This window comes from Bombus vosnesenskii, unplaced genomic scaffold, assembly GCF_011952255.1.
Source record: "Bombus vosnesenskii isolate JDL3184/JDL3185 unplaced genomic scaffold, Bvos_JDL3184-5_v1.1 scf7180000013404, whole genome shotgun sequence".
Classification (NCBI taxonomy): Eukaryota; Metazoa; Arthropoda; class Insecta; order Hymenoptera; family Apidae; genus Bombus; species Bombus vosnesenskii.
The window spans coordinates 5,905-25,183 of record NW_022883027.1 but is presented as its reverse complement, the minus strand read 5'-3'; the positions used below and the strand labels follow the sequence as shown (position 1 = coordinate 25,183).

At 40.3% G+C, this 19,279-nt stretch overlaps 1 long non-coding RNA gene and 1 pseudogene across 1 annotated transcript; both read left to right on the top strand.

Annotated features, from left to right (window-relative positions):
* Window positions 1-2,875: 2,875 nt before the first annotated feature.
* Window positions 2,876-4,395, top strand: LOC117237911 (annotated as a pseudogene).
* Window positions 4,396-16,247: 11,852 nt separating this feature from the next.
* Window positions 16,248-18,585, top strand: LOC117237910. Its single transcript, XR_004494077.1, has 3 exons — window positions 16,248-16,335; window positions 16,653-16,754; window positions 18,464-18,585. It is a non-coding gene; the product is annotated as an uncharacterized LOC117237910 (long non-coding RNA).
* The last annotated feature ends 694 nt before the right edge of the window (window positions 18,586-19,279 follow it).

The window sequence follows — 19,279 nt, the reverse complement described above, 5'->3', positions numbered from 1 at the left end:
AGACAAAACGAAGCAACTAAAAGACAAACTAAAAAAATTCTGTTGGCTCACGGGCCGACGCTCCAAACTAAACACACAGCATAAAATTACCCTCTATAAGACCGTAATAAAACCTGTCTGGACCTACGGAATCCAACTATGGGGAACAGCAAGTAACTTCAACATTGAAATACTTCAACGCTTCCAATCGAAAACGCTAAGAACCTTAATAGACGCACCTTGGTATGTCATCAACGAACCAATACTCACAGTCAAAGAGGAAATAGCAAAATATAGCGACAGATATAGCAAAAGAGTCAATAAACATCGAAACTCCCTAATTACTACATTACTTGATACGTCGGACCAGATCCGCAGGCTGAAGAGTCACTACCCGTTAAACCTAAACACTAGATTTAATTAGATATTTATATTAAGTAATATTTACTTATTTATAATACTTACTTATAAATTATACTTATCTATAATAAGTGTAATATCGTGATATAATGTGTTTACAAAGAGTGGACAATAGAGATGTTAATCAGACAGAAGAAGACGATTGTTGTTCAACCTGAACTATTCACAGCCAAACGTACAGAAAACAGCGCAATCCACACTCTCTCGGCAACGCCACTCGCAACCTCCGTCTCCGCTCAACTCGCACTCGGCTCCTCGACTGACCCTCTCTGGCCGTTGTCCCATTCTATTGCCTTTTTCCTAGGCCCACCGCACACGTGTTCTGCAGACGCTCGTAGCCAGGGTCACGTAGGTCTTTTCCACAAAACTATGCACTTGAAAAGACCGATGACACATTGATGGGCCCGACGGCGCCTCGGCTCTCGCGACATTGTTCATAGTTCGCCCGATATTTCTTAGGCCTTTCGTCCACGATACTACATAAGTATTAACTTATTATAAATAATTACTCACGTCACTGCGTCACGCCAGAAAAAAATACTGAAATTTCTCAATGCGAGAATTAATTGTAAATTTTAATAAGTAAAAAAAAATATTAAATGAACAAAGACGTCGAGAACAAGAAGCTGAAAGACGAAAAGAAAGAGCTCAACGACAAACTGCAGCTGAAACAATGAAAAGCATCAGATGCTTCATCACAGGTAACATTACAAATAATATCAAAGTATTCTTCTGTTATAAAAGCACAAACTATTATTCATTCAATATTTTAGACAAAATATGGCTCCAGCATGGTCGAACCACTTACGATTTGGCTAGTGAACCTGACGGCGATGAATCACATGATGAATCGAGACCAAAGCATACAATTCCACATTGGGCACAATGTAAGTATTGTATTACTTAATGAGTTAATAAACATTAGAACGCATAGAGTACTCGTATTTTTATCAATTTTAGCGCACATACGTGAAAATCAACTCGCAATGCAACGATATATTCCGGAGAAAGCAGCCTATAAATTCTCTGATAGCAGAAAGTGCACACCAGATTTAACTGAAATGTTTCAAAATATAGATAGGAGTAGATTACAACGCACGTCCAGTGCAATATAGAAGACACCACTGCGTTATTCCATGATGGAAAACGAATAAAAGGTATAATTTGTTAAACTGAACGTTGTTGATTTTATATTGTGCCCTAGAGCAAGAATACTTGTCATACCTTGCATGTAATATGGAAATGATGTTACATTGTAACTATCATTAAAATATGTATGAGTTCTTAATGTATAAATGAACGTCAGACTACACTTTTTATATTATAGAATGATCGTAAGCATATATTATTTTTATTATTGTTGAGATATGTATGATTTTCTATGCTGGACTGGGTTAAATGCGTAGTAGAGATGCTTATATGTTTTTTTATTATTATTATTTATTTATTTACATTTTACAATTTGTCTAGTAGGACATTTGGTAAAATATTATAGCTTACTGATATAGCAATATAGCATGTGGATGGCTACCCCCAGTGGGATACCATCTTCGAATTTGATTGATTTTATTCTTTAGTGCGGTGAGTGTTTGTATGTTAGGTTATGTCCTGTGTGAGATCTGTTGGGTGTTTCCTTTTTAATCTTCTTTTTATGCTTGATGTGTCGACCGTTTCCGCTGCCAGCCGGTTTGGGTGCGTTGCTATTATTTCTCCGTGCCTTTTTGCACTTTTGTTAATCTCCTCCTTGATCGTTGATATTCCCAGGTCTTTCCGAAAGTCCTCGTTCCTAACGTACCATGGCGCGTTTACTATTGTTCCGAGTATTTTCGATTGCGTTGCCTCTACTTTGGTTATATTGCTCATTGCTGCTGTTCCCCATAGTGCTATTCCGTACGTCCAGATTGGTTTTATGACCATTTTATATATTTGTCGGGTTTACATTAGACAAGACAAGACAGTATAGAAAGGGAGAGAAGAAAGAGGAACATCGTAATAAAAGGCGCGGAATGGGGGGAGGAAAGCGATAACGGGACAGTGACAGAGTTCATAAAGGAAAATATAAAATTAGAGATAGAGGTAGAAAGGACACAGAAGGTAAGGGTGGGAGAAAAGAACACGATAATAATCGCAACGTTGAAATCGTGGGAGGAGAAGATGAAGGTAATGAGAGAGAAAGATAAATTGGGGAAGGGGATATACATAGACAACGACTTAACGAAGAAAGAAAGAGAAATACAGAGAAGGTTAAGAAGAATAGCTAGAGCGAAAAGGGAGAAGGGGGAATACGTAAAAATAGGTTACAAGAAGCTGAAAACAGAAGACAGATGGTACAGGTGGAACGAAAGCGAGGAGAAACTAGAGGAAGAAAGAAGGAGAGAGGCTAGAGGATGAGATAAGGAGAAAGAAAGGGAGGGGGCATAAAGGGGTTAAGAATGTGCTTCTAGAACATAGCAGGGATAATGAACAAGGACAAGGAGGTATGGGAATATTTAAGGACATTTGACGTAATCGGCCTCACGGAAACATGGACAGAGGAAAGCAAATGGGAAAGGGTAAAGCATAGACTGCCCATGGAATACGACTGGAAATGCAGGGCAGCAAGGAGAGAATGGAGAAAGGGAAGAGCAAAAGGGGGTATAATAACAGGCGTAAACAAAAATCTGAGGGAAATAGAGTATAAGGAAATAGGTGACGACATAGTAGAAAGAAAAATAAGGTACAAGGAGAAGACATATAGAATAGTGGTGGTGTATAACCGGGATACGAAAAGGACATGGAAAGAAATGGAGAAAAGAGTAGAGGGGAGGGAAGAGGAAGTGACGATCATAGGAGGAGACTGGAATGCAAGAACGGGAGAAGAGGGAGGGCTGATAAACGAGGAACTAGGAAAAGAAAATAGCAGGAGTTCAAAAGACAAGGCAATAAATACGGAAGGAAGAATGCTGCTAAGGTTGCTGGATGAAAGAGGCTGGACGAAAATTAACGGTCGAGACAAAGAAGGAGACGAGTGGATCTATGTGGGGGAGAGGGGAAAATCAGTAATAGACTACGTGATTGGCAACCAGGAAGCGATAGAGTAAATAACAGACATGAAGGTAGAAAAAGAGTGGAGTCAGACCACATGTCGCTAGAAATAGAAATAGAGGGACCAGAGGTACAAAGAGACGAGGAAAGAAAAGAAGAAGAGAAGGAGAGAAGGGAATGGACAAAAGAAAGTGTGGGAAGATATTTAGAAGGGTGCAAAGACTGGGTAAGCAGGGGAAGAACAGTAGAGGAAATATGGGCAGAAATTAAGAACAAGAGAAACGAGGCAATACCAAAGAAAAGAGTAAGGATAAGGAAATGGAGCATAGGAGAAAAGGTATGGTACGACAAGGAGTGGAAAGAAAGGAAAAGGGAGATAAGAAGGAAAATGACAAAATTTAGGAAAGGAAAATGAAGCAGAGAAGATTTCATAGAGGAGAAGAAGGCATTCAAACAGTGGTGTAAACAAAGAAAGGAGAAGCAGGAAGAGGAAGAGATGGAGAAAATCAACCAGATCAAAACAGAGCAAGAAGCATGGAAATACATAAACAAATATAGGAGAAGAAGAGAGGTTGTAGACGAGGAGATAAGGGAAGAGGAGTGGAAAAATCATTTTATGGAAACGCTAGAGGGGACAGAAAACAAAGAGGACAGAAGAACAGCAGGGCGGAGAGAGGAGGAGGAATCAAAAGAGGTGAGAGAAGACAATATAGAGAAGGAAGAGGTAATACTCCAAATAAGATAATTGAAAGAGAAAAAAGCAACGGGGGAAGATGGCTTGGAAAACGAGATATGGAAGTATGTGCCGAAGGAAGCGGGGGAGGTGGTATGGGTGATGTTAGGAAAAACTTGGAATGGAAAGGGGATACCCGAAGACTGGAGGAAAGGCGCGATATGAGCGATTTACAAGAGGGGGGACAAGGGGGCAGTGAAGAGCTACAGAGGGTTCACGCTAATGGATACGGCATATAAGATCTATGAAGCAATTCTAGACGAGCGGCTGAAGGTGGAAATCGAGGACAAGCTGGTAGAGAGCCAATTCGGGTTTAGGAAAAGAAGAGGGGCGATAGACGCAGTGTACGTACTGAACCATATGATAGATAAACAATTGAGCGGGGAAAGAGGGAAGCTATATGCTTGCTTCGCGGACCTAAAGTCAGCGTTCGATAGGGTCAACAGGAAGAAACTGGGAGAGATAATGAGGAGAATGGGAGTAAACGAGAAGTTAACCAAAAGGATAGAGGAGATATACGAGGAGACAAAGAACGTAGCGAGGATCAGGAACAACTACACAGAAGAGTTTTGGACGGTAAGAGGAGTGAGACAAGGGTGCCCGCTGAGCCCGACACTATTTAACATCTATGTAGCAGGGCTGGAAGAGGAAATGAGGAAAGGGCAAGTAGGAGGCATAGTGGTAGGAGACAGGAAGGGTATGGTCATTATCATACGCGGATGACATTGTATTGATAGCAGACAGAGAAGAGGGGTTAAAGGAAATGATGAGGAGATTTAAGACATTCCTAGAGGAAGTGGAACTGGAACCGAGCACCGAAAAGACAAAAGTAATAGTGTTTGAAAAGAGAAGGAACAAGAGGAGGCAAAGGAAATGGAGATGGGGGGAACATGAACTAGAAGAAGTGGACGAAATTAGGTACCTAAGGTACATACTGCAAAAAAAACGGGAGCGACGAGTAGCATATCCAAGACAGGAAAAGGAGGGCAACAATTGCGATGAAGAAGACATGGAGCGTAGGAGAAAGGATATTTAAAAGGGATTACAAGAGGAGAATGAGGATGTTTGGAGCACTGGTAGAGTGTAGCGCTGTATGGAGCGGAAGTGTGGGGATGGAAAATAGAGGAGAGACTGGACAGGGTAAAAAGGAAATACGTGAGATGGCGGCTAGGCTTAGACACAACAACGCCAAACTACATCCTGACAGAGGAATGCAAGATAGAGGAAATTAGAAAAAAGGCACTGAAAAGAGCAGTAAGGTACGAGGAGAAGGCCTTGGAATCGAAGAAGGAATTAGTGAAAGAATGTATAAAGGAGAAAGATAGGAAATGGGGAAAGGGCCAAGATGGGAAAAGAGCAAGGAAAAGAAAGATGAGGTTAGAGGAGGCGAGAGAGGGAAGGGCTCAAGGAGAGGCAGGAGATAGACAAGAAAGGATGATAGCGAACCAGATCATAGAAGAAAGAAGGGAAAGAGAAACAGAGGAGAGGGAGAAAAGAATAAGGGAATCTAAATACAACAGACACTACAGAAACATAGCGAAAGAAGGACTACCAAAGTACCTAGAAGGAAAGATGAAATGGGGGACAGAAGCATAGTAGCGAGGTTTAGATGTGGCAACGAAACTAGGGCAAGAGAACACTGGAAAGAGGAGGGAGAAAGAGAATGTAGATTATGTCGTGTCGAAGTCCTTTCAAATAAATTCGACCTACTTTTCTCATGGTGGCCTCAATCATTATTTGTCGTGTAGTTGATTATGGATTTTCGTTAATTATTGCATAAGTAAATTTGTTTAATATGCGGCGGAATCGGATATTGAAACTTTAAACGGATTCGTCGCGTCTTTGTTTCAAATCGCGTAATTGTTCGCCGTATTCGTCAGATATTACTTGAATTGCTACGTTGGATCTCACAGCGTCATGTAAATCTGCATAACTTTCAATGGGCGCAGATAAAAAATCCTATCAAATGTCCAAACTGGACAAATTGTGAATGTAAAGAATTAAATAAAAAAAAAACTTTCAATGGGTACGTTCCAAATACATTGCGCGGTTTTGCCAACTATTTTATCGACCTTAATGGCTTTCAATAGCAAATCTTTTTGTGAACAACGCATTCGCATAGCACGTACTTCTTTTATGAAATTTTCTATTCCAACGTCATCGTCACCGTTTAAAATGTAATGGAATGTATTGAATTGCGTCTTTTGCATCTTTTCACCACTTTAATTTACAATTCTGTTATCTTCGTTCAGTTAACGTGTGTTTTTATTTGATGATTTATTATAACATATTATCTTTCCTCCTTTTATTATCTTTTTGGTTATCACATTTGCCAGTAGTCAGTCGTGGTTACTTCAGAAGCAACTAGCATGCTTCACTTGGATATCATTCGAATGTTTTCTTTTGTGCAGATTATTGCTCGAGTGCAAAGAAGAATTGGTAACATTAACGATTGATGAAAAATACCAAACACTTATACATCATCAACGTCTGATGTCTATGTTTCTCTTAAAAATGAAAATATCAATGATACCAACTGTTACTTGAAAAATTGAAATAGTACTGATACACATCGTGTCCTCAACCCTGATGCCTACCAGTCCTTCCTTGCAGACCAGCGTCTCGCTCACCGCATGCCGCCCATGGAACAATGTGACCCATAGCGATGCATTCCCAACCGCATCGTTGTACCCATACGGCAACTGTCTATACGGTTCGGAGGTGAACACTACATTCACCCTACATCCCCCCTCGACCCCGACCATCGTACAGGCCAACGAGCCCATAACGTGCCTAGCGTTCTCTCCTTCGTGCTTGCAACACATCGCACACCTAGGCTCCTTCGTGCACTCTTTCATTACGTGCTCGCTGCTGCCACATCTCCTGCACAGTTCTCTATCCAGACACGACACCGTGCACTTAGCAGTATCGCTGCACGCCCGGTAGCAGCCTAGTCGAAGCGATAGTCAGGCCGGTCCTGAACCTTCTCGCCCCCTCTTCCCGTTAGTAAAATCACCACCGCCACCTGAGTACCCCATAGAGCCATTCTCAACGCCCTCACGTCGACACTTTCTTCACTCTTCATCCACCTAACCTCCTTGGTGGTAAGGGGATCGATATTCTTTATCTGCACCTCACTCGCTATGATCTTCCTGTAGAATTCGATAAATATGTGATCAGCACTGGACTTTCTCATACCCGTCGCCCCCTCGATCATATTCCTGGCGTCCATGAACTTTTTGTATGTCTCGATCCAGTCCCGACCTTCCTCCACTTTGATCAGGATCGCCTCTTTCCTCCTCCTTTGCCGCCTACTCTCTTTCCCCCTTCGTTGGCACTGTAGCGGCACAGGAGTCAAAGGACGACGCGAGTCGAGAGCGACCCGTGCTTTTGTTTTGCCTCAGGACATTGACTTAGCTTTGAAGCAAGAAACATAACGACAAATAAACTCCGGGTAAAGACAATGTCACCGCTACATGCAACCATCGAATCAAGACGAATTTCAATTTTCCGACTCTCCCCCGACCAGTATAAATAAACGAAGACGATCGCGAACGACAGTACATATCGAGTACATATCGTGTATCTAACAGCATCGAGACTATTTTCTGAGTATGTTACGAGCGTCTATCAAGTTACGCGACAAGCCTTTACGACTATTTATTCCGCGATTCTATTCTGTGATTTATACTTCGTACCAACGAATCACGTTTACGACTGTGTATTAATTTATCGACGGTTACAACAACAAGTAATCTCGTCATTAATTTTCGCGCACCTACATCCTCTTCACATAAACCTCTACAGCACGTACACCGGAGGATGACAAATCCTGGGGCCCCCTTCTTTCCTTCCTTCGTCTGCCAACCGTGCTTCAACCCTCCGAATCCTCTCTCCTCTCTCTGTCCGCCTTCTCGTTGACAACCGACCTACCGCACATCTCCGCATAAGTAGGTTCCTCTTTCCTGGGCCTCTTAGCTATTGCGACCTTCCTCCCGCCACCGGAGGACACCATCTTTCTTTTGGGGTATTCGGCCGCTACCCTTTCGCCCGTATCCTCCCTCCTCTCGTCTCTTGTATCACCTCGCTTCCACATTTCCGTGGCCAGTCTTTAACCTCCTTCTTCTTGTCCTCTGACCGATACCTTTTATCACGCACCTATTTTTCGGATTCCTTTCCTTGTCGAGACTCAGCTTCTTCACCGGTGCGTTTAGCATTTGCACTGCCCCCGACAAGGCCTACGTGAAACCCTTCATCTCGCTCATCGTGACCATTACTTCTTTTCCCTCGCCCTCGCTATTCGGAGCGTCGATATCCTCCCTCGCGCTATTCCCCATATCTAGCGCGCGTACTTTTTTCTGCCGCTCTCCACGCCAGATATCTCACCCCCTTGTCGTTCCTCCCTATATTCGGCGTACTCTGCTCGCTGTCTCCAACGCCGAACAAAATCCTCCTCCATTTTAACTTTCACTTATAATCGGGCTTCGCTGAAGCCTCTTGCTCGGCTTGAATAGGCTGAACCCGTATCCCTCCTCCTTTCCCTTCGTATTCGGTATCACGGTGATAGTAACATCGATAGTAAATTTAATGTCTGAGGTAGCCCTAGGCTTTCACCTCTTCCCTTCCTTTATTAGCCCATGCGTCTCGTCGTCCTCGACCGTATAGCTCCTCCCTTCCATCGAATCCAACTTGATTTCCCAACGTTGATTTCCCCACGTAAAAAAATTATATCGGGTTCGGTGTTATTTTGGTGTTACTACAAAAGTGTAAGGTACATGTTGGTAGAAATTTCATAAGTTTCCGCAAACCAGATGGTTATTTGATTCACTTTAATCATTTTAGAACAATAATATCTTAACTAAACAGGACAGTGTAAATAGTGAGAAATGTATCTCTAGAAACCATTTATTACATTTATATTGTTCATACATATTGTTCATACATACATACATACATATGTCGGAGAAAGGAAAGCCGAAGCCTTTCCTTGGAAATTTTGGGAACATCCTCTAGTACTCTAGCCGTTTGTCCTCGTATTGTAATATCGTAGAATAGATTTGAATTAGAGGTCGGTTGAAAATAGAAAAAAACCGTGTACGTCGTCTTTCGTGGTTTGTTTACATCCAAGAGCGCCTAGTAACAGCGACGCGAGAAAGGATAAGCAGCGTCAAAACAGAGGTACGGTTTCATATTTCATCGAGAGGCCAGAGTATGTGAGCCATGAGAGGACGAGAGCAAGAACGAGCACGACCGGGCAGGATTGTGTTGCGAGAGTCAGAGCGAATTGAGTCGTTGAAGAGTAGAGTCGTTAGAGCTAATTGAGTCGTTGAAGAGTAGAGTCGTTAGAGCTAATTGAGTCGTCGAAAAGTAGAGTCGTTAGAGGTTTTGAGTTGTCGAAGAGTAGAGTTGTGAGAATTGATAGAGTTGTTAGAGAGAGAAGATTCGTTGTGACGAGAGTGGTCGAATAACTGTAAAGTTATTTGATATAGATACGAGTATTGCACTTAGTTTCCGTTAAATAAATATCGTTCTCTGTCCAATTTATATTTGTATATCCAATTTAATATTAATAAATTGTAAGTAATCGAAAAAAAAAATTTCTATCCTTATTTTTCGATATTACAGTATCTTCTCGCGGGTATTTTAGGAGTTTTAGACCTAAACTCTGTGTACGATCTTAGCCATAGCGTACGATAAGGTATATATATACCTCGATTTTAGCAATGACCTTCGACACAGCACGAATTACGTTCGTACTCGTATAGCGATACGAGCGATACGCGTCGCCGTCTCATTCGATGCAATAGCGATGCGTAGAATCGTAAGCGATGATAAACGGTTAGCAGAGCAGCGAAGGAAGTTTCCAACGAGAATTTATCCGCAACGAGATTTTCGTCTCGCGTTTTTCCGCTTTCCAATCATTCTTCGTGTTTTCATGCGTGCTTTCATGCGTGTTTTCATGCATGTTTTCATCGAACCGGTTACTTCGAACGCTTCGTAGCGGCAAACCCAATATATCGAATATATAAAATAGCGCGCGTTACTATACGACACGCGTTATAACTGCTATATCGTATCGCAAACTCGCATATCGTTCAGCCGTTTTCCGACACAACGATAATAGACCATGTTTAAAGAAATGTAAGCATGATGGCTGGATCGTCGGTGAAGATGCGCGCAACGAGCAGCAGACGACAAGGCAGGCACGCAAACCGATCTCGACCTGTTCCTCTGGATCGTCCGAGAAGCAGGCAACGTCTCTTCGTCGCTGTCGCTTTCCGTCACCGAATTCCCATTTCCAGCGCAACTCTCCCTTCCCCCTTTGCTTCGCTTGCTCGAGAAATTCTTCTTCTCTATGCCGACGGTCGTCGACGAGGTCGAGCTCACCGACAACGAGACTGCCGACACGTTCGTCGACGAGCCGCTCGTCAACGAGACTCCTCGCAAACGAGACACCAGCTTTATGTCCAAGCACATCATCTTTCCACTCTCTCTTCTCTTTCCTCTTTAATTTCCCCCTTTAAATAGTTTTCCCGCCATCTTTACCGATGCACAGTTTCCGTTTCCGTTTCCACGATCTCGTAATTGCTCGAAACAGCACCTTTCTTCTACTTGAAATGTTCACCTTTAATCCGATCCGGTAAAAAACGTCCGTCTTATTATACGCGAGATATTAACGTGTACAGCGTCATTTTCCTACCAAAGCCACAGCAACGACAGAAAATCGTAGAAAGCACGTCGTACACTTTCGTCGTGTGCGAAAACTTTGCACACTGCAACCTTCCGATAATACGTCGATACCGTAGCTTCCCCCGTAGCTCTGTTACGTTCTTTGCCTCTTTCAAATCGATCGCTGTATTAGATACGTTACAAACGATTACTATGTTCAACGACGAACAATACCAACTTAACCACCGATTTACGCTAAGAAGATCGTAGATTTACCATTTGCAAAGGAAAAAGAACGTTTGTTAATTTCTGAATTCTAGTTTCTTCTTTGCTTCGTCTCGTTTACTAAAATCAGCCAGTCAAGATATTATCTTCGTATCTATGTCGTAGAATGTAAATACTTTTTGTAAGAGCGTACAAAATATCGAGCAGAGGGCAAACGGATAAACGAATACATTGTTCAGAGATGTCGAATCGATCCGATTCGAGGATCGTTTCCGAAATTTCATTATTTAATTAGAAAGAAAGAGAAGGTCGACCGATAACCGGATTCGAATTCCCTCGCCTCGAATCCGTATTTCCAGAAACAGAGTCGGAATTACTCTGTCAACACCTTACCACGGCCAGTATTCCGTTCGCATAATTATAATAATTTCTCGGTTCATCCTCATTAAGAGCTACAACGAATTCCAATACTTGGCAAACGTAACTGTAGCCACCAACTGTTGCAACGGCTACGAAAAGTATTTGTACGTCCTTCTAAGTATTACAGCATTTACTATTTTATTACTATTTAATTGCGCTCGAATATACAAAGTTTCGTATCTTTACTCGTTTAGTCGTATGTATTTTCATACGACAGCGAGAAATTTATTTTCCAAAAACGAATTCGAACGCTACAAAGCGAGCGTTAGCGAGTTTTACATTTCATTCCGATTTATACGTAGATGCTGAATTTTGTATATACGTAGCTCGAAAATCGCTCGAGGGCGACAGATGCGACAATTCCGAACAAAAGTAGCAAAGTAGTAGCAAAAGTAGCAAATGTAACAAGAAATCTGGATAACAGTCTAAACTACAGCCTTAAACGGAGATCTCCGAGTATATAACGAACTTGATACCATCGCTAGTTATCCGTTGAAAGCTTCGAGGTTCGTAGCATTGGTGCCAAGTTGCGTGATTTATTACCATCGATAAACCACCTTTTTTAAACATGCTGGCTGTCGGACGCGCGCGGACATCGATATCATTGACCGAGTTTCCCTGTTCCGCAGGTCTCTAACCCTTTTGAAGATCGTGGCTACATAATGGAAAAGAGTACCGACGACACTGACCGAGTCCCTTTTCCTTTGCTTTCCTCTCACTTTTTGCTTAACCAGATCTTTCACGTTGAACGAAGCGGCAGTCGATAGGTTGATTTTAATAATCAGACTTCTCTTCCTCTCTCCCTCTCTCTCCCTTTCACTCAGCTTTGGCACGTTGAAGCTCGGTTATCGCGCCTGGATTGTAAGCGCCCTCCTCCTCCTCCTCCTCCTCCTCCTCCTCCTCAAAAAAAGATGCGTCCGATTATTCGATGTAGGAAAGTAAGAGAGATAAAAAAATGTACTTCTATTATCGATAATTGACAAGAGAGATCTTTTTCTCACAGTCTAAAAGATATTCGATGCTGAATCGGTTAATATAATTTCTGCCTTTCCACTTCCTCAACCCTACGATTTTTCTCAACGCGGGATCGAGCGTTCGCTTGACTGTAAAAAATTTCATTTTCAATTCGATTAATTTTATTTATCGATCGTTATCGACGATAGAGACGTACGCGTGTTTTAAGAACGAACGAAGAAAGAACGTTTTAAGGAACGATATTACTTCGATATTCACGATATCGATATCAATAATTTTCACTTTTCGTTATTAATTTCCCAACTATTTCAAATGACACCGTATAATTCGCAAAAATATCGATCGTCTTGCAACAACAAAGCGTCGATCCCTTCGTTTTTTCTCCCCTTTCTCGTAAAAAAAATCTTCAAAGTATGAAACGGGCATATACTCGTTGGTTAAATACACAAAAATTCAAATCTTTCGTTTACGAATTTCGTAACGTTCTATGCAGTTTCGTTCACACTGCGAAAAGTGCCAAGATCTTCGGGCAATCGTTTTCATTGCCTATTTTACGATGCCCTTTTCGTCGCATTGCCACCACCGTCACCATTATTTGATCGTCGAACGACTCTAAAACGAATCGATCTCACATTATCTTCCAATGGAAAGGCTTTCTTACAGCCTCATACCCGTCACATAGCCACCAAACAGTTTCATTATCGATGATTCTCACGGTCGATCATCGACGATCAACGGTTCATTCGAGCGTAATAGCTGCACATAGCCACTGTCGTCGAGTTCGTGTCCGGACGACCTGGATCTCGGCCGTCGTCGATTCAGCCTACGTATCGTATCGATGGGAAAAAGAAAAACGAAAAGGCGCGGATAGAAAACGCGAGTGAAACGATAACACACGGTAGCAGTGACGTTACCGCGTCGGTAAGCACGAAATCGATAAATTGTGACGAATCGATCGAGTATCGGATGGATGAAAAATCGAAGAATTTGCCACGGGTCTCCAACTCCTACTGACAGAGTCAGGACACGACCCTTTCCGAACGAGGATGCAGCGAGTCACGATCAGAGAGCAAGTACTCTTACTAACACGGCGACTCGACGACTCGTCGAGCTCATTGGCTCTCTTTCGCGACCCTCCTCTGACGCCCTCCGCCCCTCTCTACCGAGATCTATCTCGTACGCTTTCTGTCTTACCGCGGTGGCTTCGTTCCTTTCCAGTTCGCGACCTATACGTGCGTACTCTCTCTATGCATACGCCTGTCTCCTTCTACCCTACCAACCGACCTACGTGACGGCGCGGCGACGCGGCGACGCGGCGACGCCGCACCGCAACGCGCTCTCTCCCTCGCGTTTTATATCGGCCAAACTTTTTATCCTCCTCGAATTCTGCGCTTTGCACATTTTTCCAGCATTACATATAGATTGAATTAAAAAAGTTGCTTAAAAATTATACCGCTACACTACACTACACTACACTACACTACACTACACTACACTACACTACACTACACTACACTACACTACACTACACTACACTACACTACACTACACTACACTACACTACACTACACTACACTACACTACACTACACTACACTACACTACACTACTCTACACTACACTACACTACACTACACTACACTACACTACACTACACTACACTACACTACACTACACTACACTACACTACACTACACTACACTACACTACACTACACTACACTACACTACACTACACTACACTACACTACACTACACTACACTACACTACGCTACGCTACACTACGCTACACTACACTACACTACACTACACTATTATACTACTATACTACTACTATACTATATCAAGAATGTTCTATATATCTGTAATATTGTGTTATATTACTAAGTTATATTATTAAACTGTATTATATAGCAATATTGTATTATTAGTTATATACAAATACTGCAGTATTTCGCGATTACCGTGGAAATAACATTTTTAAAAAAATCTATTTACTTTGTCAATAATATAATTCGCATAGTATAATTCTTAAGGCATTGTAGCGCGAGATTCTTCTGCACTTACGACAGATCTAAAAGCGAAGCGATCCATAGAACGTATATAATATGCAAAAATATCGAAATTATCCAAAGTATACAAATTATTAGATGAAATAATTTTCTATCTAGATTACATCTTTTTAATTATATTCGGCAAAATATACAATGTTATAAATATTCGATATTGCTTATTTTATTATTAATAAGCCCAATAAGCCGAACGAGCTTAAAACCAACATTTTAACTGTTTTATTATGTTTATTTTTAAAATAACATAGAAACAAACTAACTTTAAGTTATAAGATCAAATAAATTATTTTCGAACAATTTTCCACTTTAGTCGACTGCTTCAAACGAATTATGATAGCGAATAATACGGATATTTTCTTCTGCCTATTTCTTTCATTTTTTCCCTTACTCTAGTTAATTGGTACTGTACTTGTTACTGCAATAGCAGGTATTATGGTGTTGTTTTTGCGAATATAGTTCTATGTATTAATTAGCCAATTAATATCGGAGAATAATTGGAGATAAGATCGAAATAAGATTGCGCTTCAGGGTATAATTTGTTTAATCTGGAATATAAAAATATTAGATATATCTATGCATACTTGATTTGTAAGTTGCTATTTTGTTAAACATTTTCGTTGCCAATAACAATACGTATATATTAATAATCAGATACTATGTATATTATTATTACTTACTACTTTAGATGAATGATGAACGATAGTTTGGTTTATTCATTGAGTAAGCTCGGTGGTTTAGTTCATATTCTTTACCTTCGGCGTACACAGTTATTGTTTGCACCGAAGGGTGGCGTTAAATACTCCGTCCTAATCAATCGATCCAAGCGTTCAATGACGGCCATTTGGTAAAACAATTCTCTCTGCGGTTAAGATATTTTTGCAAAAGCATTCTAATTTCTTTTATACCAATCGTAAGATATCGAAAATCATTTATCTCTTCTAATTAATTCCTTACCTACAGTTAAACTAATAATTTATGATAATTACTCTATTCATTTATATCAATTTATTCATAGAATGTATTCATGGAATCAAGGGAGCAAGTGCAATTTAGATCAAAGCCAACCAGTTTTCATCATCCATTGATGCGTGCTACCATTGGTAAGTCGCATGGTTTCGTTTCTTCGACGATAAGTTCAATGTTCATGTATAATTATTTGGAACCACATGCTGTACCTATTCTAATTGATAAATTTCAATACATACGCCGTGAGACACCGTGGAATGCGTGCGTTTTAGCCTTAATTATTCGTAAGATAGATTAGTCTATGTTAAGAGCATTGTGAGCTCATCGTGTACAATGATACTTATCCATCTTGCAAGGAAAATTAAAATTCTATTCTCTTTTTCTGCCGAAACACGCGTCCATTGATTCTTCCGAAAGGTCGCAAACTCGTTCGTTCGTGCCGTGATTTTTATTTGATTTTCCGATTGATTGCAGTTTCTCTTTGGCTTCTCCCTACTTTTAGGGGCACATACAGCGTCAGTAGCTTCATTTTCTTTCTCTCATCCCAGGTTAGACAAATGTGTCTTTGATGCCGAATGCAAACCAGTGGGGCTACGAATTATCGTACGATGTTTATAAAGATCGATGTAATCATTGTGTGAGATATAGATATTGCGCGATGTATCCTTTGTTTGAAATTTGGAAAGATTCGTGTAAGATCGTTTTGTGTAGATCGTTTGACTTTCCGTATCTGCTTGTATCACCGTCATCCTTCCCACCACGCCACTTTGGAAGCTGCTCAGCGAAACTAAGGCGCGACGAGTCCATTCAGTCGTCTTCTTTTCTATCGATAACATGGATCACGTTGCGTCAGGTTTGTAACCTATTCTAACCTATTAGCGGCGTCACTTCTTCATTACTGTCATTACTATATTTTTACTATCGTTTATATCTCGTTATTAATATCGTTTAATCAATCTACGTTTATTTAACGATTTGTCGAACATTCAGATAATGAAATTAGGTGGTTTTCTGAAATTTTTTGTTTGTATCTCTCTTTAATCGTCTATTTACAAAATGATACTGTTACCGGTAGCTTGTATCGTAAGCTTTCGTAATAAAATCGTTATTGATCGTTTGATCGTATTTTCATGTAATTATTTTATACATTTCTAGTTTGTTTTTGTGCAGGTTATCGATCGATGGCAGGGATAATATAGAAGTAACAGGAATATTAATATATGGACGCAACGACGATCAACGATCAGTCTGATGAATTTTCATGGAAATCTGGTAACGTTTAATTTATTTTAACTAAGACAGCTGTGTATGAACGGTTCTATTGCCTTTTTATTCGAACATGGGTAACATTTGATATACAATTTATGTCTACTTTAAAATATACTTGATACATATTTCATAATAGATCGTTTCGTAATTATTTGGAATATTAAAATGAAAGTAAATACGATTAAACAAATCACTTTTTTTCATTCAAATATATGAAATCATTCTCTTATTTCAAACGAACTTGTAACAAATTATTTTATTGTTTCAATGTAATTCATAATGTAGAATCCTTGATAATTTAACGATAGCTTCGTGTAGACAGTTTGAAACATAGAAATCTTAACAATAATAGCTTTAACTATTTCGATAGGGATTGTAACACACTAGGTATTGGTATATCGAATTCAAATTATTTTTCTATATTACGTGAATTTGCTATAGTTTCCGTCATATATTGCAACTTTGTAACTTGTGTCTTTTTCATAGAGGTGGCGCGCAAATAGACTGAAATACTTCAAAGCAAGGCTTCGCGCGCGTTTCTCTAGCATTCTTTAAGCATTCTTTTAGTTGTGAACTTTTGAATTCTTGGAAATATTTTCGGATATTTATAACACGCGACCGTTGTGTGTTAACTATGTTTCGTGTTCTAATAACGAACATTCGTGGTATGATTCTCGCAAATGAAATGATCGATTCCCTATTTCGGTTAGGACAATAGAGGTGGTTATATGAAGTATTACACTGAGATAACGGTTTACAATTCGCACTTTATTCCGACAACTTTGTAGAGAAGATAGTTGGGCTGGTGCGTATAGATAAGTGAAGTAGGTGACTGATCTAAGGGTGGAAACCCGGTCAAGAGATGTCGACTGTTCTAAAGATGGAAAATCAGTAAAGTTCGGTGACGACGCTATTGTCACGTAAAATAACAAAATAAAAAAGGAATTTGAGGTAAAAAATAAAAAAAGAAAACTTTATTATTTTTCTAATCTACTTCCGAACTCTAGGCGTGACTTTCTAAGACTGACTCTTACGATTTTACTTTCGATCGGATTCGATTACTTTCTTTTGTCATCCCTCAACATCCCCACCGTCCATGCATTTGCTAGGCGTCCGCGATCGTTGCCACGTGCTCTTTCTTCTAGAACCTTCGGTGGAAGGACCGTTGGGATGTTGATGGTTCATTAGGCACTTCAGCGATATACATTGTCGCCGAGTGCCGCCACATCTTTATCTCTATCGTCAGTCCGTCGGATTTGAAGTATGCCGGTCGTGACGCTATGGCGGAGGAAAGCTAGCGATGGGTGTGTCTAGCGCACGGGACCATCGGATTTGTTGATGACAGTTTTGACTAGGAAAGTGAGGGCAATAGTCATTGCTTCTGATTGGATGAGAAAAAGGTTGGTGGGCAAGGAAATGTTCTAACCGCCCCGGAGAGAAAGTTGCTAGCCGGAGACACCGAACGTGAGAAAAACCAACTTTCCCGTATCATTCCGTAGTAGACAATAAATTTAAGGAACACTTGAAATAAAAGAACTATGAAAATGCCAAGATTTATGGTGGGTCCTGAAGACTATTGAGGGTACGCAGTAACGATGCGTAGACAACTGGCTGTCATGTTGCCCGCGGATTGGGGCCTGGTTTGTGTACAGAGTCACCGGACGTAACATTATGTATTAACGATATAAACGATATCTTATGTTTTGTTGTAGACATATCACAGCTTCAACTTTTCCGTCATCTTTGGGAATGTTCTAACAGTGGCTCAGAAGCCAAGAACGTAAGTATCTTTACATATCGTACTTTAATTATGTCTATTCTGTATATTTTGTATATTTTGTATATTTTGTATATTTTGCTTTGAACGCTATTAATTAAGGAATACAATTTGATTAAAAACTTGGAAGGTTAGGATCTTCTCAGGTTATTCTTCTATTAAAATAAAAAGAGTGTTAGTTAAAGTCTTAATATCGAATTGTAAAACAAATAACTAACATATTTCAGAAATTATTCTAGATTTTAAACTTTCATATCAGAGTTTCAGTTTTTGTACTTATCGAAGTTTATTAGCATTTCAATCTTTATTATTAGCAAAGTTACAAATTCAATAAACTTGCATTTTTCATTATCTCCAGCTTTTCAAATAATCAGCAGTCATTCATCGTGTTTTGTTCTGCTGGGATAGCGCGGCAGTTCGATGGCGTAACGCTTCTGTTCCTCTGTTCCTCCTAACGGTGAGTCGCATGCATTTCTGTTCCTCCGGTCACTCAATCGTGTGATAGGATGGAAAGATGCGAATCGGCGTGGGGTTGTATTACGTAGAACTTTTTGCGAGCATAATGACCGCGGATATTTTTTAAACTCGTGAGTAGTAACATTTTTCTCAAATCTTTATTTATTAGTTCAGGATAGGTCTTCTCGCACATCGCGATTATAATAATTAGTTTTTTAATAGTTAGTTGAAACATGTACATTTGAGAATATACTCGTGGTACTTATAAATATGTATATTAATATTCGGTAGAAAT